This window comes from Rhinichthys klamathensis, unplaced genomic scaffold, assembly GCF_029890125.1.
Source record: "Rhinichthys klamathensis goyatoka isolate OS25496 unplaced genomic scaffold, OSU_Roscu_1.1 h1tg000186l_1, whole genome shotgun sequence".
NCBI classification, from domain to species: domain Eukaryota; kingdom Metazoa; phylum Chordata; class Actinopteri; order Cypriniformes; family Leuciscidae; genus Rhinichthys; species Rhinichthys klamathensis.
Window position 1 is genome coordinate 2,777,818 of NW_026606714.1, and position 21,163 is coordinate 2,798,980.

General features: G+C 36.6%; 1 long non-coding RNA gene across 1 annotated transcript; it reads right to left on the minus strand.

The window, feature by feature from the left end:
* Positions 1-8,612: 8,612 nt before the first annotated feature.
* LOC130095179 (uncharacterized) lies at positions 8,613-9,011 on the minus strand. Its single transcript, XR_008808055.1, has 2 exons — positions 8,975-9,011; positions 8,613-8,944 (listed from the first exon to the last, which is right to left on the minus strand). It is a non-coding gene; the product is annotated as an uncharacterized LOC130095179 (long non-coding RNA).
* Positions 9,012-21,163: the final 12,152 nt, after the last annotated feature.

Below are 21,163 nucleotides of genomic sequence, written 5' to 3' on the forward strand. Positions count from 1 at the left end.
ATAATTACAGATCGAATATTCGAAAATTCGAATATTCGTGCACATCCCTAATTACATTGCAGATTCTGAAAGATGCACAATAGGTAAACGTATCACTGTGACTATACATTGCAATAATTTTATAAGGTTTAAAATATTAATTTAAGAGCTCAGTGGTGAGACCTTTTGCCGGACTTTGATTGACAGGCGATCTGACCAATTATAATGCAGACACCCGCCATTTTTGTCCGACAAACAAACCAAACCGGTTAGTAGATTAAAGTCAGTGGACCACCAAAAAATGGTGTGTATTGATTTCTTTTTGCAGTTCTGATTTTCATTCATGTTTAATTTGTGCTATAACTAGAAGAGATTATCAGTTCATGTGCTGCTTGAACTGAGGCCTACACATTAAAGCACCACAAAACAGTATTTATTGTTTGAATTTCATAATAATTTTTTTTTTTTTTAATTATTAAAATAATTTAACTTTTGTTTCATACCAAAAGTAGGCTGCTCTGTCTTGCAGAGGTGGGAGTAAGTCACACATGTGCAAGTCACAAGCAAGTCTTAAGTCTTAACCTTCGAGTTTTAAGCAAGTCCAAGTCAATTTTTTATAAAAGCAAGTCAAGTCAAGTCAAGTCATTGCCTTGTGTCAAGCAAGTCAAGTCAAGTCGTAGCTTGGGTCACAAGTCACTGGCAAGTCATACAAACGTTTGATGATTTGGTAACGCTTTAGATTACAGCCCGGAAAGTACTGTGCAATTAAGAGGAATTTACAGTGTAACTTTCTGTAATTATAGTGTACCTATAAAGTACTTGCATGTAAGTATAAGGGAACAATGTAAAGTTTGGGGAATAAAGGGGTAACAAGATAATTAAAAAAATATTTATACTGTAAGTATAATAGAACTTACATATAGATATAGAACTGTATGTAACATATAGAACATATAGATATGTAACATATAGAACTATATGTTACATATAGAACTTACAATAGAACCTTATTCTATCATATAGTAGAATAAGGTTCTTATTCTACTATATGATACAACAATCTTACATTTGGGAACAATTATAGCAAGAACATACACTGCAAACCTTTTTGTAATAATTGTTTACCAATACATGCTGTAGGCTTTTAAAAAATGACCGGGTAGCCTACATATCTATGCATTTATAAATATATATATATTTTTATTGTACTGTAACTACATGGAACAAGAGGGTAACAAGTACCACTTTAATTTACAGCCCGCAATGTCACACTTACCATGTAACTACATGAAACAAGAGGGTAACAAGCACCACCACATGAAACAAGAGTATCTTTCCCCAATATTTAAGCAAAAGTTGCAATAGTTTTCGTTTTCAGTGCACTTTTGTTAAAAAGATTACATTAGAAATGCACTATTACTGGTTCACCATTATTTCAAAAAGGTATGTTCTTGCTAAATTGCTCCCAAATGTAAGATTGTTATATCATAATAGTAGAATAAGTACCCCTTATTTCTATAATACTTATAGTATAATTAATTGTTTAATTCTCCTGGTTGTTACCCCTTTATTCTAGCCTGGCAAGCCAGACCTACATCAAGATGTTAGGTCTGGGAACTCACAATTGGCATACCTCAATCCGAGGGGCGGGATAAACGGTTGTCTTTCAATATCCCTCGGCACGCAATAGGACAGCGCTACAACCAACCAGAGCAACGAATGGCTGTGGCTGATTGAGTCCCATGCGTTTTTCCACCAGTGAACCAGCTAGTTGGTAAATCAAACTTTTGCCGTATCCGGTCGTCAAAACTCCGAACACATCTTCCTTTTTTAGGAATGACTTAAGTGACGTTCTCTTAACTCCAAGTCATCCAGAGTCGCGGGCAAAGCCGATTTGAAAGACCGCTGTTCGCCAGCAGCATCTTCTTTGTTTTCAAGCAGAGGGAAATCACCTATGGAAATCACGCGGAACCGTCATAACGCTGCTGTCATTATGTTAAGCCCGCCCGCCGACTCTACACGATCTGATTGGCCTGACCAGTTTTTGTTTTTTTCTAGCTCAAAAGTCTATGGAGAGTTGCTAGACCACACTTTGCTGCAAAATAATTTTTGCTGCCGCTAGGGTGCATCTAGATTTTTAGGCTACCTTTATTCCCCAAACTTAAAATATTGTTCCCTTCTACTTATATTGTAAGTACGTTATAGGTACACTATAATTACAGAAAGTTACGCTGTAAAATAGCTTTAATTACGCTTTACTTTCCGGGCTGTAATCTAAAGCGTTACCGATGATTTCACTGAATATAAGTTAGTAAACAAACTCCATCGCACACCTGCAGGTGATAGGTGCGTCGGATAATAGGACCAAACAAGTTAGTCGTGAAAGCAGATAAGGAACTCCCACACACTATCGTAACTTGCAATTTAAAATGAAAGTTTATTAACACACAACGTTTCGGTCACACGACCTTCAGATGAGCCCCTCCACGGAGACCACAAAGAAGAAATGTCGAAGAGGTTCAAGAGCCTCAAAGAAGTTTACGACCGTGGACCCGCAGTTACTCAAAGAGACGGTAATCAATATTTCTCAAAAAGAACTATCTGATGACCAAATTGTGGTTTTATCTAAAGGACTATCTTTTGTGCCTACTAGTGGTGTTAATTGTTTTGGTCTAAAGGTGGATTTTTTCAAATGTTTTAGACAAATTAAACTACGGTATTTTTTCTCGAAATCAGAGTCGGGTGCATCTAGGACACCCTTTAGACCTAAAAGTAATTTTTGCCCTAATGTGTCTAATCACACCATTCATACTTTTTGTCGTTTGGTTGAACAAGAGGTGATGGAAGCTTGCTCTTCTAGTAATAAAATCTCTCATAATTTTTCATTGAATGAGAAAAAAGCTTTGACCGAATTGATAAGTGACCCAAGCATCATTATAAAACCTGCTGATAAAGGAGGGGCAATTGTAGTCCAAGATTCGAAAAAATACCAACACGAAATTCTTGCACAATTACAGAATATTAAGTTTTATAAAAAACTCCCCGTGACCCTACCAATACTTATCGATCTGAGATAGTCATTTTTAACAAATGCTAAAATGGAGGGTTGGATATCTTAATCGGAGTTTGATTCTTATATTGTCAACACCCGATTAGACCTGTTTTTTACACTCTTCCTAAAATTCATAAGAGACTTATTGACCCTCCAGGTCGTCCGATTGTGGCACAGACTAATTCCCTCTTATCTCCTTTATCTCAGTATGTTGATTTTTTTATAAAACCTTTTGTTTATTCGTTACCATCTTACATTCGAGATTCTACTGATTTCATCAATAAGATCTCTGAGTTACATGATTTACCGGACATTTCTGTATTATTAACTTTGGACATAACAAGTTTATACTAACATTTCACATGAAAAAGGACTTATTGCCCTCAGACATTATCTTTCGTTACGCGAGGACTTTAGTCCACCTTCAGACCTTATCATTGAGATGGCTTCCTACCTTTTGAAATATAATTATTTTAGTTTTGATAATGATTTTTTTCTTCAGATAAGTGGGCAATGGGCTCGAACTTTGCCCCTAACTATGCCAATCTATTCATGTTTTTTTTTTAAGAGAGTTACGTATTGAATACAGAGAATAACCCTTTCTATTCACAGATCATCAAATGGTACAGATACATTGACGATATATTTTGTATTTTTTTGGGCGATCACGATGATGCTCGAGAATTTGTTACATTTTTGAATAACTTGGTTGACGATTTGGAATTTACCTCTGAAATTAATTCGGTTAAAGTACATTTTCTCGATATGTGGGTACAGAAGAACGAAGGTAGTTTAACTACAACCTTGTGTGGCACAATGGATATATAGATAACAGACAGTTAGCAGACTACGCCACGATGGGACTTGCACCCAAAGAATTAGCCATTTTGTTTATTCTAACAAGGCACTCAAGTTCGTGATTGATTAGCCAGAGACTGTGTTCCAGTACAATAATACTTTTATTGCTTTCTTTTTAAAAATCAACAGCACGCACAATAATGAGCTCCACAATAAAAAAACACTTGGATTTCCCAACACACACAAGGGAAGGTTTCACAGCAAACAAAAAGAAAAGCACTACATCAAGCAATAAGACACGCACCAACTTCACTCCTACACACACACACACACACACACACACACACAAGGTCGTGCTGAAGCTCGCCAGTGGGAGACTAGTAACTCCAGCAATGAGCATCCATGGGAAACACCCCAATCACACGTGTTGGGTTCACACCCACCTCAAGGAATTTAACCACACTGGTGAACACACAACCACTGCATACATCAAGGGACCCACCACCGCATGGGCACTGTTCCCACTGGCCGCTCTCAGCACCTAGACAAAAGGAAGACACATAAGAGTTACACAGATCACAATGAACGGGTCCAGTAGACCACCCAGAGGGATTACACAAACCTACAATAGGAATAAATACTAACATACAACAATAATTAACCATACCAACTAATAAATGAAGGGAAAAATGCCACACTGAGGATCAGCAACTTCCACGGTCTCCCGTCAGTGTGGACAACTCAAGAAAACAAAAACAGGATCAAACAGAAACAATCATTACAAACGGGCCAATCCCCTTGGACATCAGCAGAGGGGGAAAGGCCTCCAGACAACAGCGTAAATAAAATAAACACAAACAACTTTAACCTATAAAAAGAACAAAACAAACAAAATGAAGTGATGCCAATACATAAAACACGTTCTACAACATTACTCAGATATTCACAACAAAGGGAGAGATGAGAAATCCAACTGAGGCAAGCAACGGTGGTACAGGTCAGCCACTCGCTAACTTGGACTAGCCCCGGGTCCCACACTCATCGATCTCGTGGGACGGAGCAGCCGAAAACGACGAAGAAAGCCCGTAGGCAACACAACAGGAAATAGGTTTAAGCAAAGCAGCAGATGTTCAGAGTCGATGTAGCCAACTTGCGGCCGCACCCCCGGTTAAATAGCACTCCCTAGAATGCACAGGATGTCAATTTACAAATAGTTCCCACATTAACCATTCAACTTTTACTCAGTATAGCAACATACCTATGATTTTCACAGGCCCTTAGCTCTGATTGCTGATCGCAGGGCACACACTCAGCTGGTGAAAGGGCTGCTGTCGCACCGGGGATTCTATAGCACAAAACATTCCCCATAAGCCCAAGCTATAAAGTTAACGAGAGAAAAGAAGCCAACCTTACTTGCAGCGCTACGGTAGACCGATAACCAGGCAGACATCAGGTCGCTGGGCAGGTAAACAAGACAAGTCGCGTACCGGTGACACCATTTGTCAAAATAAAAGTCCCGGTTTATAAAAGGGGTGTAGCCCTCACGATTGGCTCAAAGTTAACTGCCCAGGACCACTCACAACTGCAGCAAATTAAGCATCACTTAGGGAGGTATGAGCCAGACAACTGCATCCTGCTACACTTGTTTACAAAAGAGACTGATCGTAACACACTTTTACTCGCTACCAGTTTTCACCCTGTTTTTTTTTTTAAAAAGGACTGCCTAAGAGTCAGTTCTACAGATTGAGGAGGATTTGTCATTCTGATTCCGACTTTGAGAAATCTAAAATCATGAAAAATACATTTTTGAACAGAGGTTACCCAGCAAACATTTGGACGTGTAATGACCGTTGAAAAGACGTCCGTCCGACACGTCCCGTTATGGTTGAAAAATAGTTCCAAAATGGAAGTTGAACCGACGTCTTTTCTGGCCGTGAATTCCACGTCTTTTCTGGCCGTGAATTCCACGTCTCTTCTGGCCGTGAATTACACGTCTTTTCTGGCCGTGAATTACACGTCTTTTCTGGCCGTGAATTACACGTCTCTTCAGCGCGTCCCTGGACGTCTAAATGCGTCATCATTTGTGTGTTTAAATGTGTTGCTGCATAATTTAAGTGTATATAAGCCTGCATTTAAAATAATCACACACATATTGTGTAACATCGTGAAAGGCAATCAAGTCTTGAGGTTTACACATCTTGACAAAGGTTTTAAAAAGTTCCAAAATTGGTCCAGTCAGACGGACCTGACCGTCAATAAAACGTTTCAATCACGTGTACATCACAAACAAGAACACATTATTTGTGGACATAAGAAAAAAAAGCATGTTCTGATTTAGCAAATTTTATTGATCTTGAACAGCGAAAATGTCTCTTAATATTTTTTCAATGTTTAACATTTGTTAACCAAACTAAAATACCAATTACAAAATACTGAATTATTATATAAAGGGATAGTTCACCCAAAAATGAAAATTCTTTCATTTACTCACCCTCATGTTCCAAACCTGTATGAGTTTATTTCTTCTGCTGAACACAAAAGAAGATATTTTGAAGAATGTTTGTAACCAAGCAAATAGAGCAACCATTGACTACCATTATTTGAGAAAGATTAATGGGAAGCGATATCTTGGTTACAAACATCTTTGTGTTTAGCATAACATAGAAAGGTATACAGGTTTGAAACATGAGGTGGAGTAAATGATGACAATTTTCATTTTTGGGTGAACTATCCCTTTAAACACATTGTTTGGCTCAGTTTTTGTATCCACCAGCGTGTTTCAGGTGTTCTGCCATTGCTGCATCAATTTCAGAGTCTGTAGCATTTGGGCTCCACCTTTTCACAGCATCTAAGGGAAGAGAAATATATATATATATATATATATATATATATATTAATAAATAAAATTATAAATTTGAGGTAAATGATATGCACTTATTTTCAAAATATTTTTATGGTCTACAGCTAAATAAAAAAAAAAAAACATGGAACAAGATGAATGAATCATGAATAAAACATTAGAAAAAGGTAATCAACATGCATTACATTTTATTTTATTGTATAAAATATGTTATGCTTTATTTTTAAAGCAGTTACTGGAAACATACATGTTAAAATCCAGCTAAACATTTCATTCCATTTCAGATAATTTACTTTCTGAAAGAAACTCTCAAAAGGCTACATTAATAAGTTACAGTAATAACTTTGACTGTATCATTAAACAATATACTTGGTATACCGTTGTTGTATACGTTTAAAGTTAATATTAGCCTACTGGCTAATTTTAGCCAAACTCAGTAAATTTCAGTTGACAATGTGGGCATCATTTCTTTCTGTTCATTCATGTCACACAAGTAAACCTCAAGCACGTTAATCTAATACAAAATGTACTTACCAAACAGTAGATTTTTAATAATACTATCGACACAACTCCATCCTCTCCTCGTGGTTGTTCAAAGTTCTAGAATCTATGAGAACGCGTTAACATCTCGCGAGATAATCTATCCTATCGCGGGATTTTGTTGTATTGCGAGATTTTTTGTTCATCTTGGCAGCACAGTTTATGGTTTGGGCACATCCAATTCAGACATAAATGGTGACCGGGTATATTACTGTTTTTGTATATAAATACATTACATAAAAAATAACAACGAAAACATCAGGTACAACAGGTTAAAATAATGACTAAAATGCAGTGGCTTTGCAATCACTTGACTATACTGGGCATTTTGTGATTATAATATATAAAAACAAGATAAAGTAGATATATGTTCTTTTGTATATAAATTGTGTATTTCATAAAGATATAACAGGTTAAAATAATGACTAAAATGCAGTGGCTTTGCAATCACTTGACTATACTGGGCATTTTGTGATTATAATTTATAAAAACAAGATAAAGTAAATATTCATTTGTATATAAATCGTGTATTTTATAAAGAATTATAATTCCTGATAATTTGTTTCTGTCTTGCTACTAGACGTGCAAAAGACGTCAGTGGACGTATAGTATTCACAGCCTGACTAGACGTGTAAAGGACGCCAGTGGACGTCTTCACAACCTCTTAAAAACTTCATGGGCAATTACATTAATTATTGCAGTATTAACCATGCGAGGATTAAGCGCAGCTTTTGCATATTTAACAAGGATTTCATAGAGGGTCATGATGGACTATAAATGCACGTGAAAAAACGTCGCCAGGTGACGTCCTCTCACCCGATACACTAAACATAACTACACGTAGCTAAAAGTTAAAATAACAATTATACATGCCACTGTAGACATGTACAAATGTATCTGAATGCATTTTTAGGAAATGTTCTGTGTTACATATTTTTACCGATTTATGACGTCTGGCCGCAACTATTTTTGGCCAGGGACACGACGTTGCCGTCGGACCAATGTTTGCTGGGTACCCTTTAGATTGGGTTGATGAAGCATTTAATACAGCTTTTAAAAAGACACGGTCTGAATTGTTAAAAAAGAAGACAAAAAAATCAAGAAAGTATTCTTTTTCTTGTATTACAACACATTCACCTAAGTCTTACATGATAAAATCAATTTTTAAAAAACACTGGCATTTGTTGTCTTCTGATCCGGAGTTGAGCGATATTTTTAGACATCCTCCTTTGATTGTATACAAACGCGCTAGAAATTTAAAAGACAGCTTGGTACATGCGCGTTTTCAGAGTGCTAGTCCTACATCTCAGAGCTTAGTTAGTCCTATACAGAAGGGCAACTATCGTTGTGGGAATTGCGCTCAGTGTAATAATACTTTTAAAACATCATTTTTCTGTCACCCTAGAACTGGCAAAAAATATTGTATTAAATCTGTGATTACTTGTGTTTCCACTCATGTGGTTTATTTGATTCGTTGTCCTTGTGGTATTGGCTACGTGGGGAAAACGTCACGCCAACTAAAACAAAGAATTAGTGAACATAAGAGTTCGATCAGAAGAAAATATATGAATTATCCAGTTGCGGCACATTTTGTAACTTTGAATCACGATGTTACCTCTTTACGGTTTTGTGGGATTGAGAAAGTGACTTTGCCACCTAGAGGTGGCGACATTGAATTACTCCTACAGAGACGTGAATTGTTTTGGATTTACACTCTCCAAACTTTATCACCTAGGGGTATGAACGACGAAGCATTATTTAATGTAATGTTATAGTGATTTTGTAAAGTTTTGAATGACATGTTGTTTCTGCTGTGTATTTGTAATGAGTTTGAGTGGCTAAGGAGCCTGACTGTTGCAACTGTTTAGAATTACAATTTGATGCTGTTTGATGATGACGTGTTGATTATGTGTTTTGGATGATCTTGTTAACCTATAGGGTGATCTTTACTGATTGTTGTAACTATTACAATTTGTAATTGTTTGTGATGTGGTGCTAATTATGTACATCCAATGAGCTTAATTGTTTACAGATGGAATTCTGGCAATTGGTCATGTTTTTTATCTGAAAAGAGATGATTTTGAACATTCGTATACTCCTGATGAAGGTCGTGTGACCGAAACGTTGTGTGTTAATAAACTTTCATTTTAAATTGCAAGTTACGATAGTGTGCGGGAGTTCCTTATCTACTGAATATAAGTTAAAACTACATAAGTTGTGGACTATGGTTTTATTTGCAACATCTTTTTTTTTAAATATGCATTTCCACATACAGCTGAGTGGTTACTACAATAAAAATCTAAAAAATAAATACAATTTCAAACTACATAGCCTAAAATGTAAATGTAACAGAAATTAGGCCAACATTAAAGCATGAAAAAATAAATAGGCCTATGCCTCAAACATTGCAGAAGACCATTAAAAGGTATTAAACAATTGACAATTCAAGTATAATGGTTCCTATGCCACCAAATGGCATTCTTCAAACTGGCATCCCCTTTATATAAGTTATATATTTTTAATTATGAAGTTAAAACCGCCAGTAGGTGGCGCCAAATCACCGTCTTAATGTACGAGTCATAGAAGCATTCAGTCAACTGATTTGTTCAAAATGGCAGATTCGTTCTGGAACTAAGCAACTAGGTCACTGAATCACAAATACGCATAACTCTTTCTGTGGCTTGTTTGGATTGTCATTGGAGAAATAGAGCAAAAACAGAGAATATTTGGAATAGTATGTCTAAAATGTCACATCACAATATTCACTCTTTGTTTACTGAACTGTTTTATAAAATCATCACATTTGCAATCGCGCCAATATTCTGGAAATATTTTTTTATATAAGTTATAATTATGAAAATAACTCATACTAGGGCCATTTTTCCACCACATTTTGAATTTTGGGTGCATATTAATTTCTATGGCATTTTTTGCCACCAACCCCCTGATAACATCTATCCCTGCTTGAAGAGAAACATAAACGACAAACCTAACAGTTTCTATATTGTTTTTCGTCATTGGAAAGAACGACATTTTTGGCTTTAAAGCATGATTTAAAAAGAAATGTGGCAAATGTTATACAAAACATATACCATGATTATTATCATTAGAATATTGACAACATTAAGCTACATTTGAAAACATAATTGTGTATAAAGAGGCATGCTGTTTTGACATGCATTATTCAGGCATTGCTGTTATACAGGCATTGCTGTTTTGATTATTATTCTCTCTAGATTTAAAGATAGTCAAATTAACTATTACAAACAGGTTAAACGAGCCATAGCTTACTTTTAGACGTGGTGAATGAAGTTCGACTGTTCGAGGTTGTGATGGTCGTCCGATATCCCTTGCCAGTTATTATGCGTACAACATATCTTCTTGCATGAATATGGTCAATTTCTAGTGTTTATATCCAAAAAGAAACGATGCTGGGAGCTGTTTTTGTATTTAACACGCTCACCGCGATGTAGGCATAGACAGTAAAAGAAATGGACAGAGCGATCTCATTGGAACTCAGTTGAGACAGTTGAAGCCCACCCAGAGGAAAATTTTACTGCTCAAAGCTTGCTTTTCTATAATAGCTCAGGAGACAAATTTGAGATTCTCATCTAAGCCTTATTTTAATCTCTATTTTGTCTAAAATGTTTCTCATATGTTTCTCCTAAAATTCACTAGGAGCAATAGGTGAGACAGAGGAAAATTTTACTGCTCAGAGCTTGCTTTTAGGAGACAAATTTGAGATTCTCATCTAAGCCTCATTTTAATCTCTATTTTGTCTAAAATGTTTCTCATATGTTTCTCCTAAAATTCACTAGGTGAGACAGAATAATCAGAGGGAGTCATACCTGAGACTAAAAGGAGATGCCTTGCTAATCTCAATTCGGTGTTTTTAATGACTCCTTTATTTCTCCTTTGAAAAAGAAAATGAGCAATACTGGAGCTACTATGGAGCAATATCCAGTCTCTCGCTCACTCTCCCTCTCATGCACACACACACGCACATGAATTACTAATTCAATCATATGACCTTTTCCTCCTACCAGACTAGATTCACCATTCTAAACAACACAGATCATCCACTAACATCTTGATGGACCAAAGAAACAACGGACAGGAATGCTACTCTCTCTTCACTGCAGGACAGACAGAAGATCATCCACAACCATCAGGCTTTAAAAATCTATAGCAAATGGCAGATTAGCTGGTTTAATAAAGAAATTTGAATCTGAATCTTTATTTAAATCAAAATAACATTAACAAATTTAAAGACATTTTAAAGACAGCAAAAACTGTTTAAACATGGTCATTACAAAACTAAAGTGCTTTTTTTTGTGTGTAAAATTCTGTTTTTAAAACAGTAACAATTTTAACAATGTTATGAGCAGTGGCAGGCCAGGTTTACAACAATTCACAACAATAAACTTGAGTCTCTGACGCCAACATACATAATTTGAAAACAAGGACTTTTTGTGAACATTGTCCTTTCAACAAATGTCTCTGTGTGCCCCATCCGATATTTACAGTGTTGTGGCCCTGATGCGGCATTTGTTTATGAAGGCTTTTTTGACCTTACTTTTCTCAACCGGTGTCCAACCATCCAGTGTACTACAGCGCATGACGTAAGCTGCAAGAATAAAAGAAAAGAAAGCACAAATTACAGATTGCATTGAGTAACCGCAGTTACCACAACAGTATTAAAGGGATACTCCACTTTTTTTGGAAATAGGCTCATTTTACAACTCCCACAGTTTTACCGTTTTTGAATCCATTCAGCCGATCTCCGGTTCTGACGGTACCACTTTTAGCATAGCTTAGCATACATCATTGAAGTGGACGAGACCATTAGCATTTCTCATTAAAAAATGACCAAAGTGTTTCGATATTTTTCCTATTTAAAACTTGACTCTTCTGTAGTTACATCGTGCACTAAGACCGACGGAAAATGTAAAGTTGCGATTTTCTAGGCTGATATGGCTAGGAACTATACTCTCATTCCTGCGTAATAATCAAGAAACTTTACTGCCGTACCATGAGTGCAGCAGGCGTAATGATATGACGCAGCGCCTGAAAATAGGCCACCTTCCGTCAACACAACGGAAGCATGTACTAACGTGTGGTTAAGATGGTATATTCATGCAGGAATTCATATGACTCATGTCATGTTAGTTCTTCATTAGTACATGTCTTAACTCATCATTAGTTCATAGTAAAGTAATTATTAATTCAGGTATTAGTACATGATTATTCATGTACTGTTATTGTAAAGTGTTACCCATAATGTTAATGTTGCCTCTTCTACTGGTGTTGGGTCACCTTGCTGTCTTTGTCGTAAAACAGAAAACAAAGAAAAAATACAAAAACACATTTGACCCATAATCGTACTTACAAAATCTGTAATCGTTGCATCCCTAGCTACAACACTAAAACATAACCTGAAACAGTTAGCCTATATAATGTTTATCTAACTTTTGTATTCTGCCTTTCAGCTGATAAAAATTATTTGTTCTTTAGTCACTTCCAGAAAACACCATTACATCACAATGTAACATAACATGTCTTTATTTTACATGACATTTTAATTCAGCATCACTGAGCCCAAAGGCAGCAGCATCATGCCGATCACTATTTTTGAAACAGTTCTGACCAAGTCCAACTAAAATCCAACAAAATAAATAATGAACAAATAAAATATAAAGCAACATGAATTTAGATAATTGACAGTCTTATATATTTAGAATATATTAAACCAAAAACGTTCCTTTTTTTTAGAAAGGATGTGAATTAAAACAATCACAGCAGGCAAAAGTTGATAAATTCTGTTAAATTTAAAATTTAATTTACCGAATTATCCATTTGTTTTCTGACAGAAACAAATGGAACGAATCACCGCTTCACATTTTGATTGACAGCCGTCATAACCTACTAGTAGTGACCGTGTTTACTCCTGTCCTAAACCTAAATCTGCACCGTTACGAATTTAGAACAACGCCCCTGTTCTAAATTCACTGTAAATCACGGCTTCGTAGGGCTTATTGGTTTATTTTATAGCACAATGTTTTTGGAATTAGCAGTTTATACTGTACGTCTTATAATAATTTAAAATTCAGAAAAGAAATGCATGTTTGTGACTATTCTGCAAGTGCAAATCTCAACATTCAATTTCAGATTTTGATTGTACAGGTTTTCACATCTGAGCTGTACGAATACATTTTAGCATAACTTACATGCATACTCTTTTATCTGGGTCACTGTCCTGCAGAGTTTAGCTCCAACTTGTCTCAAGACACCTGCCTGGAAGTGGTGTCTAACGTTAGCTGGTCCAGGTGTGTTTCAGTGGGGTTGGAGATAAACTCTGCAATACCCTCTGTTCCTTACCTACCTGTCTACGAGACTTTGTTCCCCATCCCCCTGTGGCGATGTTTCCAGCAAACTATCAAGCTGGGCATTTATGCGATCCCTAATCGTAGTTAGACGTCTTCTGAAATGATTTGCCTCAGACATTTTTCATGGTCTCAGATAACGGGGGGTACGAGCCAGACTACATCCGGTCCTGCACCGGATCTTAAACTAGACCTTTTTTATTTTATTATTTTTTATTATTTAATTTACATTTACACTTCACAGTCATTTACAGTGTGTTTACACCGCGAAACAAATTCTCCCCTTGCCATTTTCGCGCTCTTCCACACTGGATTGTCCTCTCCGACTTGCCGTAGAGCCCTCAAACTCAGAAGAGGAGGGGCCATGTAGATGAGCTCACAAATCTGCATTTTGAGTGGCGTGTGGCGTAAATTTAACATCTATCGGCGAGTGGCGTTATTTTAACGCGTGGCGGCGTGTGACGTTAACTTATCGCCTGACGGCGCTTATTTAACGCCTGGCGGCGTTATGAAGACGGCGTTTTAATATTTAGACGGCGATCAAATCCACGCGAATTCTGAACCATTTGGCTTTCGATACAGCAGCGCCCCTCCACTGTGAATTAACCAATGACGATGCAGCAGCGCCCCTCCACTGTGAATTAACCAATGACGATGCAGCATTTGTGACTGATGGCGCTCTCTTCTAATGCCGACGTAGGGGCTGCATCATCTACAAGGTTCAAGGTTCACAGTGTTTTTGCGCCAACTGAAGCTCAAAAAAGAAAACAAAGGTTGCGGTGCAGCATCTATAAGCGGTGAGTGGATACAGCGACTTTTTAATAATAGAATAAACTTTGTGTTTTCTTTGTAATTTAAGGTTTTTGTGAGCTTTGTAAATGTACAACACATTATCTTTTAGTACTTGATTTTTTATTTTTACATTAAAAAAATCAAGTTTTATTTTTATTTCAGTTAACTGAAATAGTTCTTACACACCCATTATTTCAGTGTCATATAATTTTGTTTTCATTTACTGCAATAACCTTGTGAAACCCTAATAATGAAATGGTTAGTAAAATAAGTGATTGTCACATGAGTTTTCACTTGTGCATTCTGTACCAGCTAATAAATGTTACAACTGCGATCATTTTCATTATTATCATAATTTAGTCAATGTTAATAAATTTCTATTTAATAGGAAAGGTTGCACGTGTGTATAATTATTCATTTAATGTAACCCTTTTCAGTCTGAATAAATTTAATATATTTTTTGCCATTTTATGAACTAACTGTACCTTTTTTTTCTGTCAACCACAGGTTATTTTCCCTGCAGCCCCTGACACCAGTCAATATTGCTCTTCCATAGAGGTTACTGATACATTTGATAGTAGGGGGGGTAAGTGTAACACTATTTGTATTAGACTGCACTGTCTGTACCACCATCATCAAAGAAGAGCATCTTCTTTATTTTTGTGTGTGTGTGTGTGTGTGTATTATACAGTTGGAGCTACATATATATATATTTTTTTAAATGGCGCAGAAGTACAACTCACGCTGGAGGAGAAAGGTGAAGAGCCAGCAAAATACTTGCAAAAGATACAGAAGAAAGGTTGGGAAATTTACATTTTATTGTTTTTATATTGTCATCTGCAGTGATTGAATATAAGCACATTCAAGCATATATGCACAAGCATATATAAGTTCTGTATTTACGTACCATTTGAGGTGTTGGTACTTAACTTGCCACTTGATATTTCCACTCCACTACATTTTAGGGAAAAATAATATTTTAATGTTTACTACACTACATTTATCTGATAACTATAGTTTCCATTTGCTTTACAGATTACATGAAGCTTCAGAGTCAAAACAGCACATTTTTAGATTAATTTACATGAATGACTTAACTGATTCAGGTCAATAACAAATCTGATAATTGGCCAGGACATAATCAACCAACCCATACATGTAAATATTATGTAATTTACTTACACTTTTGATACTGAAGTGCATTTACTGTGATATCATATACTTTAATACTTCTACTAAAGTCTTTTTCATGTGGGTAACTAGCTTTTACCAAAGTCATATTTTAACAACTTCCCTTTTACTGAAGTGTGACTTTCAGGTAGTTTATAAAAAGAAAAAAACATTTAGCTGCTATGTTCTTTACTCAGCTACATTTCATCAGCTCCATTGGTTCTGACAATGTTCCTCAATAATTTTATATAACAATAAAATATTGGTTTGAAATGACAGTCTGTTAAGATCACCTTTATATGTGGGATTAGCAAAATATTAAGAACATGACCTAGTAGTGTTCAGCACTACAAAGTACAGTTTTCAAAATGGCCATCCAAGTAAATAATCACCTCTTTTAAACAGATCCAATAAAATGTTAATATTTTAATCCCCATGAGGGGAGAATTTATAGCAGGATTTCCTACAGTATATACTGCATTGTTGTAACCTAGGTATGTCTTATAAATTTGCATGCGAGTGTTAAATATGCTTAATGTATTATCATTCTCGGTTTTCTGCAGGACACACAAGGACAGGAAAATAGAGGTAAAACATGTGCAAAAATGTAAAATAACTAACTCCATTTCCTTCAGTCTCCAAGATGGCATGTAGTTTATTTATTCTGTGGAAATCGCATGTTGCAAAGCTTTAAATTTTGATCGACTGGAGCGTTAATTCAAATAAAAGTTAATGTGTCCAATAAAACACTGTTACTGAAGTGAGACCTTCAAACCTCACTTGGGTTGTCAAGGGTTTACTGACAGCTCAGGTGATTATTATAACACTTTAATAGTCTAGTAATTAATTAGTAATGTGTTTAGCATAAGTATAATGAAAAATAAACATGTTGAGACTAGTAAGCCATAAATTCACCAATCAAGTAAAAGCAAATTAATCAATTGATTTTTTTTCTTCTAGAAGCAACAAACTGGAGGTCAGATGATTGCAGCACCGAGCAAGTGACCAGATCTGCTAATTCGGAAGACTCTTCAAACACAAATGTGTGTAACATCCATTACGCCAACCATTCATCCCAGTGCTATGGACACACAAGTGAGATGCATCACTCTGGTCTTAATGTTGAATCAGAGCCTGAACAGCCTATTTACATGGATACATATCCTGAGCACCTACCTGAATTTGTTGAAGAAGGGACTTTAGATGACAATGCGTTATTTGATGAAGACTTTTCAATTGATGATGACTTATCATTTGAAGACAGTTTTGAGCTTAACCAAGAGGAGGAAACAGAACTCGAAAGCTCTACAAACACTGTAGATCCACTGTACAGAAATGCACCAATTTCTGTTGCAGAGAGTCTTCTCCTCATAATGACTTTTGCAAACAGACACAAAATAACAGGAAAAGCTCTCAGTGATTTGCTTACATTAATATCTCTGCACTGCCCCTCTGATACACAGACTGAGTGTCTTAAAAATTTACACAAATTTAAACAGTTTTTTGATGATCCCTCCTCTCTGCTTTTGCACAAATATTGTAGCTCATGCTTCATGATTGTTGAGAGTACAGACACCCAGTGTAAAACCTGTGAAGCCAATGTGTTGATGGAGGGGTCAACCTCCTATTTCATTGAGGTTCCCATTGAAGCACAACTGAAGAGATTGTTTGCTCAGGAAGGTTTTGAAGAAAAACTTAAGTTCAGGTTTAATAGACATAAAAAGTGTCATGACAGTATTGAAGAAATATATGACGGAAAAACCTATCAGAAATTGACTACTTGCAATGGGCCTCTCAGTGATTCCAGAAACATTTCGTTAATGTGGAACACAGACGGCATACCTATTTTTAAGTCTTCAAAGTTTTCTGTTTGGCCTTTTTATTGTGTCATAAACGAGTTAAATTTTGTTGAACGCACGAAACGAGAAAACATGATATTTGCAGGTGTTTGGTTTGGGGATTCAAAGCCGTCAATGTTGACATTCCTTGAACCACTGTGTGGCACTCTGAACAAAATTGAAAGAGAAGGAATTTCTCTTCAGTTTGCAGGAGCTCAAGAACCTTTCATATGCAAAGCCTTTACCATTGCAGGAACCTGCGATTTGCCTGCAAAAGCTTTGGTACTTAATACTGTTCAATTCAATGGACATTTTGGGTGTCTAAAGTGTGAACAGCCAGGTCAAACAGTGAAGACTGGAGAGAGAGGTCATGTCCATGCCTTTCCTTTCCAGAAGACAGATCCAAAAGGCCCGCCTCGTACTCACAAGGGGTTTGTAGATTATGCTAAGATGGCCTATGATTCCAACAGCGTTGTTCGTGGGGTGAAGGGACCTACGTTTCTCAGCAGACTAACAAGCTATGATTTGGTCTTGGGCACAGGTATAGACTACATGCATTCTGTACTACTGGGAGTAATGCGTCTATTGATGTTTTTGTGGTTTTCCACAGAGTTCTCTCGATGTGCATTCAGTATGGTCAGATCAATCAAAGAAGTTGACAAACGTCTCAAAGAAATAAGGCCACCATTTATGATTCGATTCCCTCGTTCTGTGTCTTCTCACAGGATGTTCTTTAAAGCATCTGAGTATCGGTACATTTTGCTGTTTTTCGGGCCAGTTGTATTCCGGGGCATTCTTGCAGGACTGTACTACAACCATTTCCTGCTCCTTAGTGAAGCAATCTTTATTCTTCTGATGGAGTCAATAACCCCTGCTCAAATAGATCATGCTGAGAAACTACTCTGGAATTTCTGTTCTCAAATGAGTGGACTCTATGGTGAGCGATACATGACAGCCAATTTGCACTTACTTGTCCATTTAGCTGATAGTGTGAGAGCTCTTGGACCTCTGTGGACACACTCTTGCTTTCACTTTGAAGACAAAAATGGGTACTTGCTCCGTCTTATACATGGAACCCAGAATATACCTGCCCAAATGGTAAATGCTGTAAAGACTATACAATCTCTCCCTAGCATCACACAAAACATAAAGCTGAACATAGTAACTACTGAGTTTTTGGCCAGAATGAATAGCAGTTATCAACCAAGTAGTGTTGTCAATATTGTGGCCATGTTAGGGGCATCATTCAGTAGATGTCTTGAAACTGATGATATTTTTCTTCTGGAACAGTTTCTTGGTCAGGCTTTACATAGTAATGTCATCAAGGCATATAACAGAGCTCAAGGGAAAATAATTTACACTTCCCAGCAGTATGTCAAAACCAAAAGACGAAACAATTACACAGTGTTATTTAGTGATGGTGCGCAGATCAAATATGGACAGATTAAATTATTGTGTTCCTACAAAGAACCCAATGAAGGTCAGAATGAGATAAAACTTGCATTTTTGAATGAATTTGCAGTTGCAAGCATAAATCTTCTACAAGATACTTTGACAGGTGGAACGTGTTTCCATATTGTTAGCCTCTTGGAAGTTCCTGTGAGAAAGACAGTGGTAGGACTTGAAAGTATTTTGGGCAAGTTGATGTTCATTGATTTGTCCTCAATGCCTGGTATTGTGTTTGCGGCACATTTCCCTAACAAACTTGAAAGGGACTAAAGATATTATAAAGTCAAAGATATGATCCTATTTTGAACAGAAGAGCCCATGATTTGTCTAACTAGTTGAAAATCCTTACTGAAAATGTAAAATATGTTGATTGATGGACAAATAGTTTATACTGTGATGCCATCTCAACTGTTTTATATGGGCAAATCTATTGTCATACAAAAAGGTCACTTTGGGGCTAACATGAGAAGATACATACATCTGAATATACAACATTACATTTATTAATGATATGAGTTTTTGGCAGTTAAACTTTGATACATCTGAAATGTTGAAATTGTAATTTCTTTGCTGTCAAGTTACCAATAAATTACTGTTTTTATTTTACAATGTGTTTTGTGTGGTTAATAAAATTATTTTACTGAATTACATGCAGTGAAACATTTCAAATCATTTATAGAAAATAATATAAAAGAAGAGGGTCTTTGCAGCCTAAAATAAAAGATTTACAATTAATTTATTCATACACTAATACATTATATTAAAAAAAAATCATGTGGATTAATCATATGATATGAAACAACCAAGACAGTGATCCAAGTCTGAGAATTCAATGAGCACTTGTGGAAATCTCTTCCTTTGCTCTATCTGAGTTTAGCATGAGATGCATTTGAAGCTGGGAAGAGAGTATATTGAGTTCATGGAGAGAACTCTCTGATTTCTCTGTCTGAGATCACAAAGAGACACAGAAGTTGAGAAACTCTGAGCATTATATTAGAGCTTGTTGAGATCTCTTCTGAAACTTAAAAGGAGACTAAATTGAGATTTAGTGCATCTTATTGCTCCAGAGAAAAGCCTGAGACACAGGAGAAATAAACCTTTGTCTCAGTTTGGTGTCATATGGATCTCAAAGTTGTCTAGGAGAAATAAATGAAACATTTTGGAGATCTCTTTTCAGATTTTCTTTTCCTCTGGGCACTTTTAGCGATTTTTGAGCACTTCCGTTCCTGACGCGCAGACTCAAACCGACTCAAACTAAGCTTGATGATGTGAGCAACCTGTCTGACAGACGTTAATCTTCTAGTAGCTGTGCGTGAAAACTGCCAACGTTAATCTTGCAGAGACGGGGAACTTGAGCAAAGAGTCCTTTATCGTGAGTGAGCAGGAGTAAGTATTCCGTTGCTTTTATGGACTCATTATCTATGGGCTTCTCCCTTGACGGGACGTCCCCCCGATTGCCTGCGAGCTTCTCCTCCTGTCTGTACGGTAATTTCTGTACAGCGCGACAGAGAGTCGAGTGGTTATGACGCAATCGTTAGCCTATTTTTACTAAAACTGTTTCTACGGGGCCATAATGTAACATAGAAGGTAATGGAGCCATTTATACATTGTCGTGTTTCTTTAGAAATAAATAATGGACAAATGGAGTCTTTAAACGCCTCAGATGTAAAGTTATTCGCTGTCAAAGTGACGCCAAAATGAATGGTAGTCAATGGAAATGCTAACGCAAGTGAAGTTCTGCTACAAGATGGCGGTACCCGGCCGGCTTCAACTTCCGGTCGATGGATTACCCCCTTGGATGTAGGCTATGTTTTTTTCTGGGCTTGTGCAGCGTCATGCAATCGCGCAGAATCTGATAACTGACGTCAATGGTTCCGTTGCTTTCATTTTGTTTATCAATTGATGTTGCGATGATTTATATAAAAATGTATATCAAGTCATTCTCGAGTCATACAGTTCAAGTCAAGTCAAGTCTCAAGTAATTGGATCTCAAGTCAAAGTCAAGTCAAGTCAAGTAATTTTCTTAATTTAGTCAAGCAAGTCTGAAGTCCTTAAATTTGCGACTCGAGTCTGACTCGAGTCAAGTCATGTGACTCGAGTCCCCCATCTCTGGTGTCTTATATGTTGGCGCATTGTCAGTGTCCTCTTTGCTCCGCAATATATTTTTCACTGTGTGAGAACATGTGAAGTGAGAGCGAAATGGCTTATCGGACGTAGCAACAGTAACTAAGAGGGGCGGGTCTTTGTGAAAGGTCAATTTCAAATCATTTAAATTCTTTGTGGATGATGGACAGCACATAAT